At 40.3% G+C, this 18500-nt stretch overlaps 1 long non-coding RNA gene across 5 annotated transcripts in view; it reads right to left on the bottom strand.

The window, feature by feature from the left end:
* LOC105467200 (uncharacterized) overlaps positions 1-18500 on the bottom strand; it is a 114421-nt gene that overhangs the window by 92343 nt on the left and 3578 nt on the right. For 2 of the 5 annotated variants that reach the window (XR_978685.3, XR_978688.3), the window contains exons 1-2: positions 14556-16306; positions 5982-6081 (exon numbers count right to left, since the gene is read on the bottom strand). This is a non-coding gene — a long non-coding RNA (uncharacterized lncRNA). Of the gene's footprint in view, positions 1-859; positions 6082-14555; positions 16307-18500 lie in introns of those variants that run through there. The other 3 variants (XR_011624175.1, XR_011624176.1, XR_011624174.1) reach the window with 3 other exon arrangements.

Below are 18500 nucleotides of genomic sequence, written 5' to 3'. Positions count from 1 at the left end.
AAGAAATCTTGAAAGCAGCAAGTGAAAAGCAATGTAAAATCCTCAACAAAATGCTAGCAAATCAATTTCAACAGCACATTAGAAGACTTATACAGCATGACCAAGTGGGATTTATTCCTGGAATACAAGAATGGTTCAATATAGGAAAATCACTCAACATTTGCAGAATGACAGAAAAACCCGCATAGTCATTTCAAGTGATGCAAAAAAAAAAAAAAAAAAAAATCTGATAAAGTTCAACACCCTTTCACAATAAAAACACTCAACGAACTAGGAGAAGAAAATTACCTCAATGTAATAAATGCCATATATGAAAAACCCACAGCAGATATCACACTCAACGGTGAAAGACTGTGAGCTTTTCCTCTATGATCAGGAACAAGACATGATTGTCTACTTCCATGATTTCTACTGAACAAAATACTGCAAGTCTTAGCCAGAGCAATTAAGCAAAAAAAAAAAAAAAAAAAAAGGGCACCCAGACTAGAAAAGAAGTTGTAAAATGATCTCTCTTCACAGGCAACATAATGTTATATGTAGAAAAATCCTAATTATTCCATTAGTTCTGACAACACCAAAAGCCTGTTAGAACTAATAAACAAATTCAGCAAGGTTGTAAGGTATAAAAATCAACAGGCAAAAAATCAATTGTGTTACAACAATAAAAAAACCTGAAAAGGAAATTAAGAAAACAGTTGTTTGCATTAGCATCAGACATTAAAACAAAATACCTAGGAGTACATTTAACCAAGGAGGCAAAAGACATGTATACTGAAAACTATAGAATGTTACTGAAAGAAGCTAAAGATGACATCAGTACATGAAAGGACATACTGTGTTATTGGATTGGAAGACTTACGTTGTTAAACTGTTCATACTACACGAAGCAATCTACAGACTTAATGCAATTGCTATCAAAATCCTAATGGTGGCTGGGTGTAGCAGCTCATGCCTGTAATCTCAGAATTTTGGGAGGCCAAGGTGGGAGGATCGCATGAGATCAGCAGTTTGAGACCAGCCTCAGCAATAAATCGAGATCTCATCTCTACAAATAAAAATAAAAAATATTTTAAAAATCTTAATGGCATTTTTTGCAGGAAAAAACCAACCCATCCTAAAATTCATATGAAATCTCAAGGGACCCTGAAGAGTGAAAATAATCTTGCTAAAGAAGAATGTTGGCCGGGCGCGGTGGCTCAAGCCTGTAATCCCAGCACTTTGGGAGGCCGAGGCGGGTGGATCACGAGGTCAGGAGATCGAGACTATCCTGGCTAACACGGTGAAACCCCGTCTCTACTAAAAATACAAAAAAACTAGCCAGGCGTGGTGGCGGGCGCCTGTAGTCTCAGCTATTCGGGAGGCTGAGGCGGGAGAATGGCATGAACCCGGGAGGCGGAGCTTGCAGTGAGCCGAGATCACGCCACTGCACTCCAGCCTGGGCGACACAGCGAGACTACGTCTCAAAAAAAAAAAAAAAAAAAAAAAAGAAGAATGTTGGAAGAAGAAAGGTTGTAAGTTTCATCCTTTCTAATTTTAAAACTTGATAGTAATCAAAACAATGTGGTACTGGCATAAAGACAAACATATAAACTAATACACAAAATAGAGAGTTCAGATATAAATCCTCCCATGTGTGGTCAAATGATGTTTGTCAAGGGTGCAAGGACCACTCCATGGAGAAAGGACAGTTTTGTTTCTTTACCCCAGCAAATGGTGCTGGAATTAGATATCCACATGCAAAAGAATGAAGTCTAATCTTTACTTTATACCGTATGTAAAAATCAAATGGATTAAAGACCATGGATTAGACTGAAAACTATAGAACTCCTAGAAGAAAACATAGAGGGAACAATTTCTTGACATTGGATGTAGCAATGATTTCTTGGATATGATACCAAAAACACTGGAAACTAAAGTAAAAATACACAAATTGGACTACCTCAAAAGTTAAAACTTATGTGCATCAGAGAACACAATTAATAGAGTGAAAAGGCAACCTATGGAATGTGAAAATATATTTGCAAATCATATGTCTGATGAGGAGTTAATATCCTGAATACATAAGGAATTCCTACAAGTCAACAACAAAACACAATCTGATTTAAAAATGGGCAAAGGACTTGAATAGACATTTCTTCGAAGATATATATTTGACAAATAAGCACATGAAAAGAGGCTCAACATCATTAATCTTAGGAAAATGCAAATCAAAATCATGAGATACCACCTTACACCCATGAGGATGGTTACTATGCAAGCAAAATAAAATTATAAGTGGTGTTGAGATGTGAAGAAATTGGGACCCTTTTGCACTATTGGTGGGAATGCAAAATAATGCAACTGCTATGGAAAACAATAAGGAGTTTCCTCAAAGAATGAAAACTAGTACTACCATATGATTTAGCAATCACACTTCTGGGTATATAACCAAAAGAACTGAGCACAGGGTCTCAAAGAGATATCAGTACACCCATGTTCACAGCAGCATTATTCTCAATAACTAAGAAGTGGAAGCAACCCGGTGTCCTTGAATGAACAAACAAAATGTGGTTCATACATTCAATGAAATATTCAGCCTTAAAAAGAAAGGAAATTTTGACACATGCTACAACATGGATAAACCTTGAGGACAGTATTTCAAGTGAAATAAGCCACAAAGAGACAAATATGGTTCCCTTTTTTTGAGGTATTTAGAGTAGTCATATTCATAGACACAGAAAGTAGAATGATGGTTGCCAAGGGAGAGGGGCAGTGGGGTTGTGGAGTTGTTTAATGGGTATAGAGTTTCAGTTTTGCAAGGTAAAAATGTTTTGGAGATTGGTTGCAAAACGTGAATTTCCTTAATGCTACTGAACTGTATACTTAAAAATGGTTAAGACAAGTACATTTTGTTACATGCATTTTACCGCAATTTATTTTAATGCCAAAAAAACCCCTCAAGCTCAAAAAACAAACCAAGAAAGACTAACATATGTACTGTTTGTGGTGGATTGCAGCCAGAGAGGGAGGTGAAAACCAGTGGGCAGTGATGGAGGGTTGCAACTCCCATGAGAGAAGCATGTTTGAGGCATTTATACACATCGAATAAACCCAAATGCCAAATGATCTCTCACGTGTAATCCATAAAATCTCCTAGGACACTAGAGATCAAGTTGCTAGTCAGCACTGAGATTGTACAAGTGCAAAACGTAAGGAGAAACTTGACTTTGCCCTTGAACTCCTGCTTGTCAAGTTCATTTCTCTGAAACCCTAGAGCTATAACATGCTGAAGAGCTAACAAGCTTTAAAAGTAGTTATTTTTCTATCATTACCAAAAATAGACAATTTGCCTTTAAATTCTATTTGAGTTCACGGCTTCCCCAAGGATCAAATAGACAAGATGAGGCCAAAGAGCTCTTTCTGTTCCAGGAAGCACAGGACGGGGAAGGCAGGGTTGTGGTCTTGCCTGGGCCTGAGTGGACTCACTCACTACTTGCAGCAGACACTGAACGTGCTTTCTGGCCTTGACCTCCCCAAAGCCCACAAGGTGTTTGCTGTGGCCTGGACCTTGGGGTAGGTACTGCTAATAGATTGTTACTGGCATTTGGTAACTGCCTATTTTTAGTACTTATTTTCAAATTAAAAAATATTTGAAGCCTTTCATTCTGAATCCTGTCCAGCCTACACTAGTTGGTTTAAATAATACAACATCCTCCTAAGTTTCCAGGGCACAGAATCAGGGGTCTGGGCTTCTGATGAGCAAAAGATTTGAGGCTGCAGGCATTTCCCCCTCCAGCCAGGCCTCTTTTCTGCGTCTGCCTCTCTGAGACCTATGTAAATGACTGTCCCCTTTGAGACAACAGAGATAAGCACTGGCAGCAGGTGACCTACCAGACTTAACCCCAGTTCACCATTTTGTCCTACAAGAGTTCCCATGTTTCCCTGTCTTATAACAACTCCCAAATCCATTTCTTTGGGCAACTATTGCTTCCCCAATGTGTGGGGTTTTGGTGGGCCTGCAAGTCACAGTAAGCATTTCTCTCCTCCCCACAGGTGTGTACATGAGAGCGGGCCAGGGTGGGGTCTTCCCTGGAATTTCCAGGGCGGGGTCAGTTCCTGTATAACCCCAGACATTCCACATAACTATAGCCCAGCACGTGAAGAAAATCTGTTGGCAGTGGGGAAGGATGAGGCCGACAGACAGCTGAAATGACAAGTGGAGAGCAGGAAGGAGAGCTCAAGTGCCCTGGAGGTGTTGCATCCTGACCCTTGGGTGTTCCAGGGAATACCCAGTTATTAGCTCTTTGGCTTTGAGCAAGATATTTATCCTCTCCAACCATCTGTTCCATAATCTATGAAACTGTGAGACTAAAAGCTCTTTTTAGGATGGTTGTGAGAATGAGGTCACATAAGCAAAGCCCATGCCCATCACAGGACTTGCATTTACTCAGCTCCTCCTGTGCCAGAACTTGCTGAGCTCCCTTCCCTCCTCCCCTGTTAGGTTGGGGCTATAAAGTAGAAATCTGGAACTAATAAAAGTCTAATGGTCAGGTGTGGGGGCTCACACCTGTAATCCCAGCACTTTGGGAGGCTGAGGCGAGTGGATCACGAGGTCAGGAGATCAAGACCATCCCGGCCAACATGGTGAAACCTCGTCTCTACTAAAAATACAAAAATTAGCCAGGTGTGGTGGCAGGCGCCTGTAGTCCCAGCTGGTCAGGAGGCTGAGGCGGGAGAATCACTTGAACCTGGGAGGCAGAGTTTGCGGTGAGCCAAGATTGCCCCACTGCACTCCAGCCTGGGTGACAGTGAGAGACTCCTTCTCAAAAAAATAAAAATAAAAATAAAAAAAGTCTACTGAATAAACCAATAATTGAACCTATTCTGGAAGTTTTACTTTGTGGGTTTTTTGTTTTTTTTTTTTTAAAGGAAAATGGAGATTGTAATTATGTGAGCATTTTTAGCACCTGTTTCATCAGAAGCCTATGCTGCTGATTTTGTCTTTCACTAGTCCTTGCAAATCTCCCATTTTTATGAAAACCAAGGGCCTGAGTAACTTTCGCAAGAACAGCCTTGAGCTAGACTGAAGTGCTGCCTGCCCTCAGGTTATTCATTATGTCTGAGAGCTGCCAGAGGTGACTGGGAGACAAGAGAGAAAACTCTCTACTGAGTTCACAAACTGCCAAGCAGAAAGACGAGGGTGCCAATGTAAGGCAGGACAAAGAATTGCCCTGCGTTCCAGATTCTGAGCCAAGGAGCTCACAAAGAGGTTTGTTTAATCCTAGGCTGTGTTTGCCTCTCATTGACTTCTCGGCTTGGCTGCACTGGGCTGCCCCCTTCCTCAGCGTCTGGAAGGTTAGGAAAGTCCCATGCCCGTGTCACAGGGTTTGGCACATGGTGCTTTCCACATGCGATGCTACATCAAGATTTGTGTCTGAGGTTTCAACTGAAAACATCAAATTGCTTTTCTGGAGCCATTCATGGTCTGCTCATCCACAATTAAGTCCCTGCCATATGCGCTGCACAGCACGTATGCTCTCTATAAAACACCAGGTATCATCTTAGTGCCCTCAAGCAAACAAAGACCCCATGTGTTATGGTTTATAGAGCCGTGCAGAATTCCTGCTGCCTAAGGAACAAACACGGCCCAGTCTTGAGGTCTTGAGTAGTTGCTGAAAAACCTGAGCTTTTAACATGGTCTCCTTTAGCATCTCCAATTCTTATTATGGTCAGGTTCTCACATACCTGCTTTTTTAACAAGACCTCACTGAAGGCAACAATTTCTGCTGGCATAGCATGTTGGGCACAGGTGGTCTCAATTATTGTTTATCCCAAGTATGCATGCAAATGTGAAAAGAGAAAAGTACATCGGGCAATTGAGTCTGATTTTCATTTTTCAGCTGTCTGTCCAAGTCTACTATAAGGTAATTCTTAATGTACACTTGATTTCCATAATGTTTCCTTCTATTTTCCCACCTGCTGTTGGCTTTGAACAATCTTACCTGAGCTGAGAATGGCTGCTTCCCTGGCAAGAAGTTTCTAGAACGTGTTTGCTGGGCCAAAGCTTGGACACCTGATCTCTTCAGAGATCTTGTGGATAGACTGATAGAGAAGAAAGAAAATAACTCATGCAGCAATGTATATGGATAAAACAGACGAAGAGGTGCTACAATAATCAAAAGGGATAAAGTAAAAAATACAGAAAAGTCGAATCGATTCTGCATCATTGTAAATCAAGTCACATACTTGATTTTAACATGAATTTTACAGAGATCGAAAACCTTTTTGATCCAAAGCCAAAGCGTCAGGAGATCTTTATTTTTTTAACTGAAGTAAAATATACACAACATAAAATTTACCATGTTAACCTTTTTTTTTTTTTCCTTTTTGAGACTCTGTTGCCCTGGTTGGCATGCAGTGATGGGATCATAGCTCACTGCAGCCTCTAACTCCAGGGCTCAAGTGATTCTCTCACTTCAGCCACCCAAGTAGCTGGGACTACAGGTGCTCGTCACCATGCTCAGTTAAATTAAAACAGTTTTTATTTGTAGAGACAGGAGTCTTGCTCTGTTGCCAGGCAGGTCTTCAACTCCTGGGCTCAAGCAATTCTCTTGCCTCAGCCTCCCAAAGTGCTGGGATTATAGGCATAAGCCATCATGCCTGGTCTGTCTTAACATTTTTTTTTTTTTGGAGACAGATTCTCCCTCTGTCACCCAGGCTAGAGCACAGTAGCATGATCTCGGCTCACTGTAACCTCCGCCTCCCATGTTCAAGTAATTCTCGTATCTCAGCCTCCTGAGTAGCTGGGACTACAGGCGCACGCCACCATACCCAGCCAAGTTTTGTATTTTCAGTAGGGACAGGATTTCACCATGTTGCACAGGCTGGTCTTGGCCTCAAGTGATTCACCCCCATGGCCTTCCAAAGTACTAGGATTACAGGTATGAGCCACCATGCCCAGAAGTCTTAACCATTTTTAAGAGTACATATCAGTAAAGTACTTTCACATTGTTGTACAACCACATTCACATTGTTGAACATTTTCATCTTGCAAAACTATACCTAATTAAATAACTCCCCATTTCCCCCTACCCCTGGCAACCACCATTCTACTTTATCTATGAATTTGACTACTCTAAGTACCTCATAAATTCATATATATGCTCTCATGTATCCACATATATGTGGAATCATACAATAGTTGTCTTTCAGTGACTGGCTTATTTTCCTTGGCATGTTTGTTCTCAAGGTTCATCTATTTTGTCTTTATTAAAATACCAATGACATTCTTCACAGAAATAGAAAAAAAAAATCCTAAAATTTATATGGAACCACAAAAGACCCAGCATAGCCAAAGCTATCCTAAGCAAAAAGAACAAAACTGGAGGAATCACATTACCTGACTTCAAATTATACTATGGAGGTATAGTAACCAAAAGAACATGGTACTGGCACAAAAACAGACAAAGACCAATGGAACAGAATAGAGAACACAGAAAGAAGTCCATGCACCTACAGTGAACTCATTCTCAACAAAGGTGCCAAGAACATACACTGAAGACAGTCTCTTCAATAAATGGTGCTGGGAAAACTGGATTTCCATATTTGGAAGAATGAAATTAGACACCTATCTCTCACCATATAAAAAAATCAAATCAAAATGGATTAAGGATTTAAAACTAAGACTTCAAACTATGAAAACGACTATAAGAAAACATTTAGGAAAATCTCCAGGACATTGGTCTAGACAAAAATTTCACAAGCAACACCCTACAAGCACAGGCAACCAAAGCAAAAATGGACAAATGGGGCCGGGCACAGTGGCTCACGCCTGTAATCCCAACACTTTGGGAGGCCGAGACGGGTGGATCACGAGGTGAAGAGATTGAAACCATCCTGGCCAACGTGGTGAAACCCTGTCTCTACTAAAAACACAAAAACTAGCTGGGCGTGGTGGCAGGCGCCTGTAGTCCCAGCTACTCTGGAGGCTGAGGCAGGAGGATCACTTGAACCAAGGAGGTGGAGCTTGCAGTGAGCCGAGATCACGCCACTGCACTCCAGTCTGGCAACCGAAAGAGACTCTGTCTCAATAAACAAACAAACAAACAAACAAACAAACAAACAAAATGGACAAATGAAATCACATCAAGTTAAAAATCTTCTGCACTGCAAAAGAAACAATCAATAAAGTGAAGAGGCAACCCACAAAATGGGAGAAAATATTTGTAAACTACCCATCTGACAAGGGATTAATAACCAGAACATATAAGAAGCTCAAATGACTGCATTGGAAAAAATCTAATAATACAATCAAAAAATGGGCAAAAGATTTGAATAGAAATTTCTCAAAAGAAGACACACAAATAGCAACAAATCAAAACTACAATGAGAAATCATCTCACCCTCAGTTAGGTTTATATCCAAAAGACAGTCTATAACAAATGCCAAGAATGTGGAGGAAAGGGAAACCTTGTACACTGTTGGTGAGAATATAAATCAGTGCAACCACTAGGGAGAACTATTGGAGGTTCCTCAAAAAACTAAAAATAGAGCTACCATATGATCCAACAATCCCACTGCTGGGTATATATACCCAAAAGAAAGGAAAGATATCTGCACTCTCATGTTTGTTGCAGCACTGCTCATAAAAGCTAAGATTTGAAAGCAACCTAAGTGTCCATCAACAGATGAATGGATAAAGAAAACGTAGTACAGGCCAGGCACGGTGGCTCACGCCTGTAATCCCAGCACTTCGGGAGGCTGAGGCAGCCTGATTGCTTGAGCTCAGGAGTTTGAGACTATCCTGGGCAACATGACAAAAACCCCGTCTCTCCTAAAAACACAAAAATTAGCTGGGCATGGTGGCGCTCACCTGTGGTCCCAGCTACTTGGGGGACTGAAGTGGGAGGATCACTTGAGCCCAGGAGGTGGAAGTTGCAGTGAGCCGAGACTGTGCCACTGCACTCCAGCCTGGGTGACAGAGACTCTGCCTCAAACAAACAAACAAACAAAGTGGTACATATACACAATGGAATACGATTCGGCTATAAAAAAGAATGGGATCCTGCGTGTCATTTGCAAAAACATGGATGGAACTGGAGATCATTAAGTTAAGTGAAATAAGCCAGGCACAGAAAGACAAACATCGCATGTTCTCACTTATTTATGTGATCTAAAAATAAAAACAATTGAATTCATGGATATAGAGAGTAGAAGCATGGCTACCAGAGGCTGGGAAGGGTAGTGGGGGGTTAGGGGGAGGTGGGGATGATTAATGGTACAAAAACATAGTTAGAATGAGTAAGACTTACTATTTGACAGCACAATAGGGTAACTACAGTCAATAGTATACATTTTTAAATAAAAGAGTGTAATTGGATTGTTTGTAATACAAAAGATAAACAAATGTTTGAGGGGATGGATGCTCCATTCTCCCTCTGATTATTTCATGTTGCATGCCTGTATCAAAACATCTCATGTACCCCATAAATATATATACCCTATGTACCCACAAAAGTTAAAAGTTAAAAAAATCAGCCGGGTGCAGTGGCTCACACCTGTAATCCCAGCACTTTGGGAGGCCGAGGTGAGCAGATCACCTGAGGTCAGGAGTTTGAGACCAGTCTGGCCAACATGGCAAAACCCCTTCTCTACTAAAAATATAAAAATTAGCTGGGCCTGGTGGCACGTGCCTGTAATTACAGCTACTCAGGGAGACTGAGGCAGAAGAATCAGTTGAACCCAGGAGGTGGAGGTTGCAGTGAGCTGAGATCGTGCCACCGCACTCCAGCCTGGCCGACAGAACGAGATTACATCTCAAAAAAAAAAAATTAAAAATTAAAACGATTGGCTGGGCATGGTGGCTCACACCTGTAATCCCAGCACTTTGGGAGGCCAAGGTGGGTGGATCACCTGAGGTCAGGAGTTCAAGACCAGCCTGGCCAACATGGAGAAACCCCGTCTCTACTAAAAATAAAAAAATTAGCCAGTCATGGTGGCGCATGCCTGTAATCCCAGCTACTTGGGAGGCTCAGGAGAATCACTTGAACCCAAGAGGCGGAGGTTGTAGTGAGCCAAGATCATGCCACTGCACTCCAGCCTGGGCAACAAGAGCGAAACTCCGTCTCAAAAAAAAAAAAAAAAAAAAAAAAAAAGAAAAAAATTAAAATTAAAACAATTGTAAAATGATTCATCCATTTTATAGTATGTCAGAATTTCTTTCCAAGGTTAATAATGTTTCATTGTGTGCATCCCACATTTTATCCATTCATCCACTGACGGCCACTTGGGTTGCTTCTGCCTTGGCTATTGCTGATAACACTGCTATGAGCAAGGGTGTACAAACACCTCTTTGAGACCCTACTCTCAATTCTTTTGCATATCTATCTATATATATGTACATATATATACACACACACACACACACACATATATATGTACCCAGAAGTGGAAATGCTGGATCATATGGTAATACCATGTTTAATATTTTGAGGAACTTAACATATTATTTTCCACAGCAGTTACATTACTTACATTCCCACCAACAGTGTACATGACCTCTAATATCTCCACATGCTCGCCAACAATGGTTATTTTCAATCTTTTTGACAGTAACCATCCTCATGGGTTTGAGGTGGTATTTTGTTGTGATTTTGACTTGTATTTCCCTAATGATGAGTGACATTGAACTGCTTTTCATGTGCTTACTGGCCAACTATATCTTCTTTGGAGAAATATCTATTCAAATCTCTCTCTCTTTTTTTTTTAAAGACAGGGTATCATTCTGTCACCCAGGCTGGAGTGCAGTGGCACAATCTGGGCTCACTGCAGTCTCATCCCCTTGGGCTGAAGCGATCCTCCTACCTCAGCCTCCTGAGTAGCTGGGATTATAGGTATCCGCCACCACGCCTGGCTAATTTTTAATTTTTTGTAGAGATGGGGTCTGACCACATTGCCCAGGCTGGTCATGAACTCCTGGGCTCAAGTAATCCTCCTGCCTCAGCCTACCAAAGTGCTGGGATTATAGTGTGAGCCACAGTGCTTGGCCATTTTTGCTGCTGCCAACCCCTTTTTGGCAGAGTATCCCTCTGTCGCCCAGGCTGAAGTGCAGTGGCATGATTATGGCTCACTGCAGCCTCAACCTCCCAGGATCAAGTGACGCTCCCGAATAGCCTCCAAAGTAGCTGAGACTGCAGGCATGTGCCTCCATGCCCGACTAATTTTTAAAATGTTTTGTAGAGGTGGGGTCTCTCTATGTTGCCCAGGCTAGTCTCAAACTCCTGAACTCAAGATATCCTCCTGCCTGGGTCTCCCAAAGTGTTGGGATTACAGGTATTGCCTAACCTTCTGCCCATTTTAAATTGGGTTTTCTGTTGTTGACAGGGAGATCTTATTTGATAATAATTTAAATAATATTACTTTTAATATTAATAATTTTAAAGAAATATTTTTGAAATATGTATTTTAAATGTTATATAAAATGCATTTCAAGTATAAAATATACACTGTGCTCTCCCAATCAGAATGGAGTGGACTTTATTTGAACACCTACAGATAACAATATTGTCATTATAAATTAGGAAACTGAAATTTAGAAAAGATGAGCACCTTATCCAATAGGACACTGAATTTTTCAATACTACCCTCAGAGATCACTGAACTGTAGCCTGTTTTTGTCTAGGCTTAACTAGGGAAGAAGTCACTTTCGATCTTACCCAAATGGTCAACACAATCTATTTCTTGTGGCTGGGGAGCTGAGGGCTCCAGCTTCTTGCTGACTATTGGCTGCAGTCCTCCCTTAGCTCCTAGAGGCCTCCTGCAGTTCCTGTCCCCATGTTTCTCCTCAACATGTGCACTTCATTAAACCAAGGAGAGCCTAGAGCTAGTCTGCTAGGAAGATGGAGTCTTATATAGTGTAACATAATCATGCAGCTACATTTCATCACCTTTGCCATTTTCTATTGCTGTGAAGCAACTCACAGGTCCCAGTCATAATCAAGGGGATGATACAGTAGAAAATGGCAAAGGGCATGACTACTAGGTCACCAGGGTGGCAGATTGTATTTTTCAAAAACAGCCACATCAATATTCTCTGACATGCTCTTCTAGAACCTTGTTACTTTTTATCAACAATTTCCTCTGCTTCCCTGTCACTGAACCTGGGTGACACACTGTGATACAGCTTGCCTGGCTCTCTCTTTGGGGATACTTGCCCTTAAAACTCAACCTCCATGATCTGAGACAGGCCAAAACAGCCCTTATGGAGAGATCACATGGAGAGGTTCACGTGATCAGGAATAGAGCCTCAAACAACAGCCAGCATTAACTTTCAGCCGTGAGCTTTCAAATAATTCCTGTCCTGAGCCTGAATCTTTCAGCTAAGGCCTTAATCATTGTGGAGCACAGAAAAGCCAGCTTTTCTAAGCCCTGTACAAATTCCTGACCAATAAACAAGCATAATAAATGGTTGTTTCATGCCACTAAATTTTGGGTTGATTTGTTACACAGCCATGGTAATTGGGACAACATGTTAATAGAATAAAGGAGAAAGAACCCACAATTATCTCAATAGATGCAGAAAAAGCACTTGACAGAGTCCGACATTCATTAATGATTAAAAATTCCAGCAAATTAAAAATCGAAGGGAACTTTCTTAATCTGACAAAGAGTTAATACATAAAACTTACTGCACACAGTGTATTAATTGGTGAAGTGTTGACAGTTTTTCTCTATCATCACTTCTATTCATTACATTGAAAGTTTCTGGCTAACTGAAAAAATAAAAGGAATAAGAATTAGAAAGAAGAAATAGAACTGCCTTTAGTGGCAGATTACATGCCTATAAAGAAAACCTGAGATTATTATCATTAGGATTCAGTGAGTTTGGTAAGGCTGTTGGACACTGGAGCAACATTAAAAAAATCAATTTTATTTCTATTTGACAAAAGATAATCAAAGTCTGGGCACAGTGGCTCATGAGTGTAATCCCAACACTTTGGAAAGCCAAGGCAGGAGAATCACTTGAGCCTAGGAGTTCAAGACCAGCCTGGGCAAAATAGTAGACTCCGTCTTCTACAAAAACATTAAAAAATTAGCTGGGTCCATGTGGTGTGCACTTGTAGTCCCAGCTACCTTGAAGGAGGTCGAGGCTATAGTCAGCTGTGATTGCACCACTGCACTCCAGCCTGGGCAACAGAGCAAGACACCATCTCTTAAAAGAGAGAATAATTAACAACTGAAAATTTAGAAGCTACTATTTGTAATAGCATCAAACATACTGCTTAAAAATAAATATTACATAAAAAGTATGAAACTCTTAAACCAAAACAACAGAATAGAGCAATAGAAAATCTAAATGGAGAAATATACTACATTCATAGATCAGAAGACTAAATTTCAAGATGTTACTCTCCTTCAAAATGATATATAAATTCAAGAAAATCACAATCGAAATTGTAATTGTGTGCATATGTGTAAGTGTACTTGTGTGTAAGTTGGTAAGCTGGTTCTAAAATTTTTTGGAAATGCAATGATACAAGAATATCAAAAAAGGAGAACAGGGTTAGAGAACTTTCTCATTAAGATACTGATATGTATGATAATACTAGAGTAATTAAGAGTGTGGTATTGGAAAATGGAGAAACAAACAGGCTGATAAAACAGAATACAGACCCCAGAAATAAACTCAGTTATATACACGGACACTTGATTTACAGCAAAGATGGCAGTGAAGTGCGCTAGACAAAATAAAATGTCTTTTCAACAAATGGTGCAGGAACAATCTGTAGGTAGAGGAATGAAACCTGACTCCTACCTCACACTACTCATAAATATCTATTCCAGATCTCTTTTAGATCTAAATTTAAAAGGCAAAGCATTTAAAATGTAACACAGAATATATTCATGAACTTGGAGTACGGACTTCTTAAACAGAACACAAAGGCTGGGTGCAGTGGCTCACACCTATAATCCCAGTACTCTGGGAGGCTGAGGTGGGTAGATTACTTGAGGTCAGGAGTTTGAGACTAGACTGGCCAACATGGTGAAACCCTGTCTCTATTAAAAATACAAAAATGGGAATGGTGGTGGACATCTATAAATCCAGCTACTCGGGAAGCTGAGGCAGAAGAATCACTTGAACCCAGGAGGCAGAAGCTGCAGTGAGCTGAGATTGTGCCACTGCACTCTAGCCTAGGCTACAGTGCAAGGCTCCGTTTAAAAAAAAAAAAAAAGTCAGTAGAAAATGATTTAAAAAAAACCCTACAACACAAAAAGCACTAACTATAAAGGAAAAGAATAATATATTTCTCTAGTTTAAAATTAAGAACTTCTCAAGAGACACCACTAAGTGTATAACAAAGCAAGTCAGAGTGGGACAAGCTGTTTGCCACAGGTATAACTGACAAAGGAGTCAGATCCAGAATATATGAAGAACACCTAGGAATCGATTAGAAAAGAATACTTGCAAAGGCATTTCATAAAAGAGGAAATGGCCTATAGTAATATGAAAAGGTGCTCAACCCCACTAATAACTAGGGAAATGCAAAATGAAACCACAATACCATTTACATACTCACCAAAATGGCCAAACTGAATGAAGAACGCTGAAAATACCAACTGCTCAGAACAGATGAGAACTTGCCAGGGAGTCTTTGGAATATACAGTTGTTCAATATATATTGTTAGACTTTTGCTTTTCTTTTAGTGCATATTTTATGCAGGTATGTTTTTCATTCCCATTCAGAGTCAGACCATTTGTATCTTCTGGTAGGTTTCTTTTGTGATCCCTGAAAAAAAACCAATGCTTACTGAGTATTGCAAATCCTACGCCCACATTTACAAACACTATACGTATTAGAGTATTGCTAATACCATACTATTCATTCACTATTGTCCAAAGATTATCCAACTAGAATCTAAAATTCTATGACATTTCCTGGTTTGGAAATGCTTCAATTTTGTTACTTCTATGAAGGAAGATTCTCCCCAAATATTTCACTATTGGCTGCAGAAACATCTGGAATGACGACTAAGAAATTACCTTGCTCTCTCTTTAAAAGGAGACTTCCAAGAGTCATATTGTAGCATGGTGCCACCTGGTGGTTCCACTGTATCCACTATATTTTTTTTCTTCTACCATCTCTCCCCCTTTAAGCCCTTTTCTTGTTTCTCCTCTTCCCAGGTTCATCTGCCACTACATTCCACATTAGACAGCAGCACAGTTAACACTTCCCCATGGCCAATTCCGAACCTATGTCGAGTTTTACAAAATGAGATAAAGCACCTCTCCATATGTTTATTAGATCATTTTCTCTTTTATGAAGTGCTTCTTTAAGGTTTTTGCCCATTTTTCTATTGGGTGTTCCTTTTCTTTGGTATATATACCTGGACATCTGTCTTTTGAAGGTTATATAAATTAATATATTTTCCAACTCTACAGGCTTTTTATTCTTGTAAATGGTGTTTTTTTTGGTGAATATATTCTAGTATAGTCAAATATATCAATCACTTCCTTTAGAGTTACATTTTCTTTTATCTAAGATATCCTGGCCAGGCCCCTGTAATCCCAGCACTTTGGGAGGCTGAGGTCAGGAGTTTAAGAACAGCCTGGCCAACGTGGTGAAACCGTCTCTACTAAAAAAAAAAAAAAAACATACAAAAATCAGCCAGGCGCAGTGGCGCACACCTGTAATCCTAGCTGCTTGGAAGGCTGAGGCACGAGAATCGCTTGAGCCTGGAAGGTGGAGGTTGCAGTGAGCCAAGATAGTGCCACTGCACTCCAGCCTGGTTGACAGAGTGAGACTCTGACTCAAAAAAAAAAAAAAGTCTTTATCACTTCTGAGATTTTGTTATGCAACTTCGTTATTTCTTCTGTAAGTGTTCGGTAGAACTTACCAGTAAAGTCATCCAAGACTGAAGTTTTCTTTGTGGAAAAGCTTTTAAAGAAGATTTAATTTCTTTAATAGATGACTATGAAGTTTTCTATCTTGTTATAGTTTTGGTAAGCTGTGTTTTCTATGAATTTGTATATTTCATGTACATTTTACTTATTCAAATGTCTTAATATCTCTCTAATTACTTTGTAATTATAATAATTCTGGCTGAGGTGGGTGGGTCACAAGGTCAAGAGATCGAGACCATCCTGGCTAACACGGTGAAACTCTGTCTCTACTAAAAATACAAAAAGTTAGCTGGACATGGTAGCATGTGCCTGTAGTCCTAGTTACTCAGGAGACTGAGGCAGGAGAATTGCCTGAACCCGGGAGGCAGAGGTTGCAGTGAGCCAAGATCACACAACTGCACTCCAGCCTGAGCAAGACAGTGAGATTCCATCTCAAAAAAAAAAAAAAAAAAAAAAATATATATATATATATATATATATATATATATAATAATTCTTTGGTTGGGTGCAGTGGCTCATGCCTGTAATGCTAGCACTTGGGGAGGCCGAGGTGGAAGGATTACTTGAGCTCATGAAATCAAGACCAGCCCGGGAACATAGTGATATCTCATTTCTCTTAAAAAAAGAAAAAAAAAAAAGGTAGCCGGGCACACCTGAAATCTCAGCTACTCAGGAGACTGAGGTGGGAGGATCACTTGAGGTTGAGACTGCAATGAGCTATGACTGTACCACTGCACCCCAGCCTGGGCAACAGAACAAGATCCTGTCCCCACTCCCCAACCAAATAATTCTTTTCCATCTCCAACACTGGTTAGTTCTGCTACTTTTTCCCTTGATCATTTTCACCAAGGATTTACCAATTATTTTTTCAAAAAGCAATTCTCATGCCTCAGCCTCCCGAGTAGCTGGGACTACAGGCGCTCGCCACCACGCCTGGGTAATTTTTTGGTAGAGATGGGGTTTCACCATGTTGCCTAGGCCGGTCTGGAACTCCTGATCTCAGCTGATCCGCCTGCCTCGGCCTCCCAAAGTGCTGGGATTACAGGCATGAGGCACCATGCCTGGCCAAAGAACCTACTTATTGTTTAATATTTTGTAAGTTATATATTCTTATTAATTTCTACTGTTCCATTACTTTAACTTGCTGTTCTTATTCTACTTTCTTGAGAGTGCTTAATTTTTAACCTTTCTTCTTTTCTAATATATACACTTAAGGCTATAAACTTCCCTTTAAGTATGGCCTTAGTCATATCCAAAAGGTTCTGATATTCATATTTCCATTTCAATTCAGTTCAAAATAATTTCAGTTTTCCACTGGATTTGGAGGTACATTTCTTCCAAATTTCATAATTTGTATTTAGTTCTGCTGTAATCAGACTGCCTTCTCTATATGATTTAAGCCCTCTGAAATTTAATACTAAGTTTCTTTATGGCCTAACATTTATTCAACTTTAATAAATGATTCATGTTCATCTGTAAATAATATATGTTTTGCAGTTATTGATACAGTGTTCTACATAGGCCCATTAGATAAAGTTTGTTCACTATGTTGTTCCAATCTCCTGTCTCCTTACTGATTTGGTGGGAAGGGGTGTGTGTGTGTGAGCTTCTATTATTTACTGAGACAGCTGTATTAAAATATTACATACAGACTTCTACTCTTGGTCAAGATGGAATACCTGTCACTCTATCCTCCTGCCTGAAGCAACTAAAAAAAAACTAAATGTATCTAAAACTATGTCACTTAAGACATGGGCCATCAGGCACTGAAGAACGGTTAACTGCTGACCGAACATGAAACAAAAAGAGGTAAGCCCTGCCACTGCCTGAGAATTTATTTCCTGAAGAACATTTCTAGGCCATAATGCAAGGGAGGGGAAACCCAGGCCAGAGTCCACCAATTTTTCCAGATTTTAAGAGACAGAGGCGAGAGTCAGGGAGGCCAAAGTGGCTACAGTTCAACCTTTCATAAACTCTCCGAGGAATAGACAAAGAGGAAACAACTTCCAGCTCTTTCCACGAGGACATTTTTATATTAACACCAAAATCTGACAAGGGTATGAAAAGAAAGGAAAATTATACACCACCTCTCTCTTGAATACAGATGCAAAAATTCTAAATGAAATATTGCGGCTGGGCGTGGTGGTTCATGCCTGTAATCCCAGCACTTTGGGAGGCCGAGGTGGGCAGATCACAAGGTCAGGAGATGGAGACCATCCTGGCTAACACGGTGAAACCCTGTCTCTACTAAAAATACCAAAAATTCACCAGGCGTGGTGGTAGGCGCCTGTAGTCCCAGCTACACAGGAGGCTGAGGCAGGAGAATGGTGTGAACCCGGGAGGCGGAGCTTGCAGTGAGCTGAGATCGTGCCACTGCACTCAGCCTGGGCAACAGAGCAAGACTCCACCTCAAAAAAGAAAAAAAAAAAGAAATATTGCAAAATAAATCCAGAGATACACAGAAATAATAACATGACTAAGTGGGAAGTTTATTCTAATAAAATGAATGGTGAAGTAGGAGGGTAGGGGTAGACAGGGAGGGAGGAACACTATGAAATACATTATTAATTCACTAGACTAACAGGTAAAATAAAAATAATTTGATCATCTCAACAGATTC

This window comes from Macaca nemestrina, chromosome 6 (assembly GCF_043159975.1).
Source record: "Macaca nemestrina isolate mMacNem1 chromosome 6, mMacNem.hap1, whole genome shotgun sequence".
Classification (NCBI taxonomy): Eukaryota; Metazoa; Chordata; class Mammalia; order Primates; family Cercopithecidae; genus Macaca; species Macaca nemestrina.
This window is presented reverse-complemented; position numbering and strand designations above follow the sequence as displayed.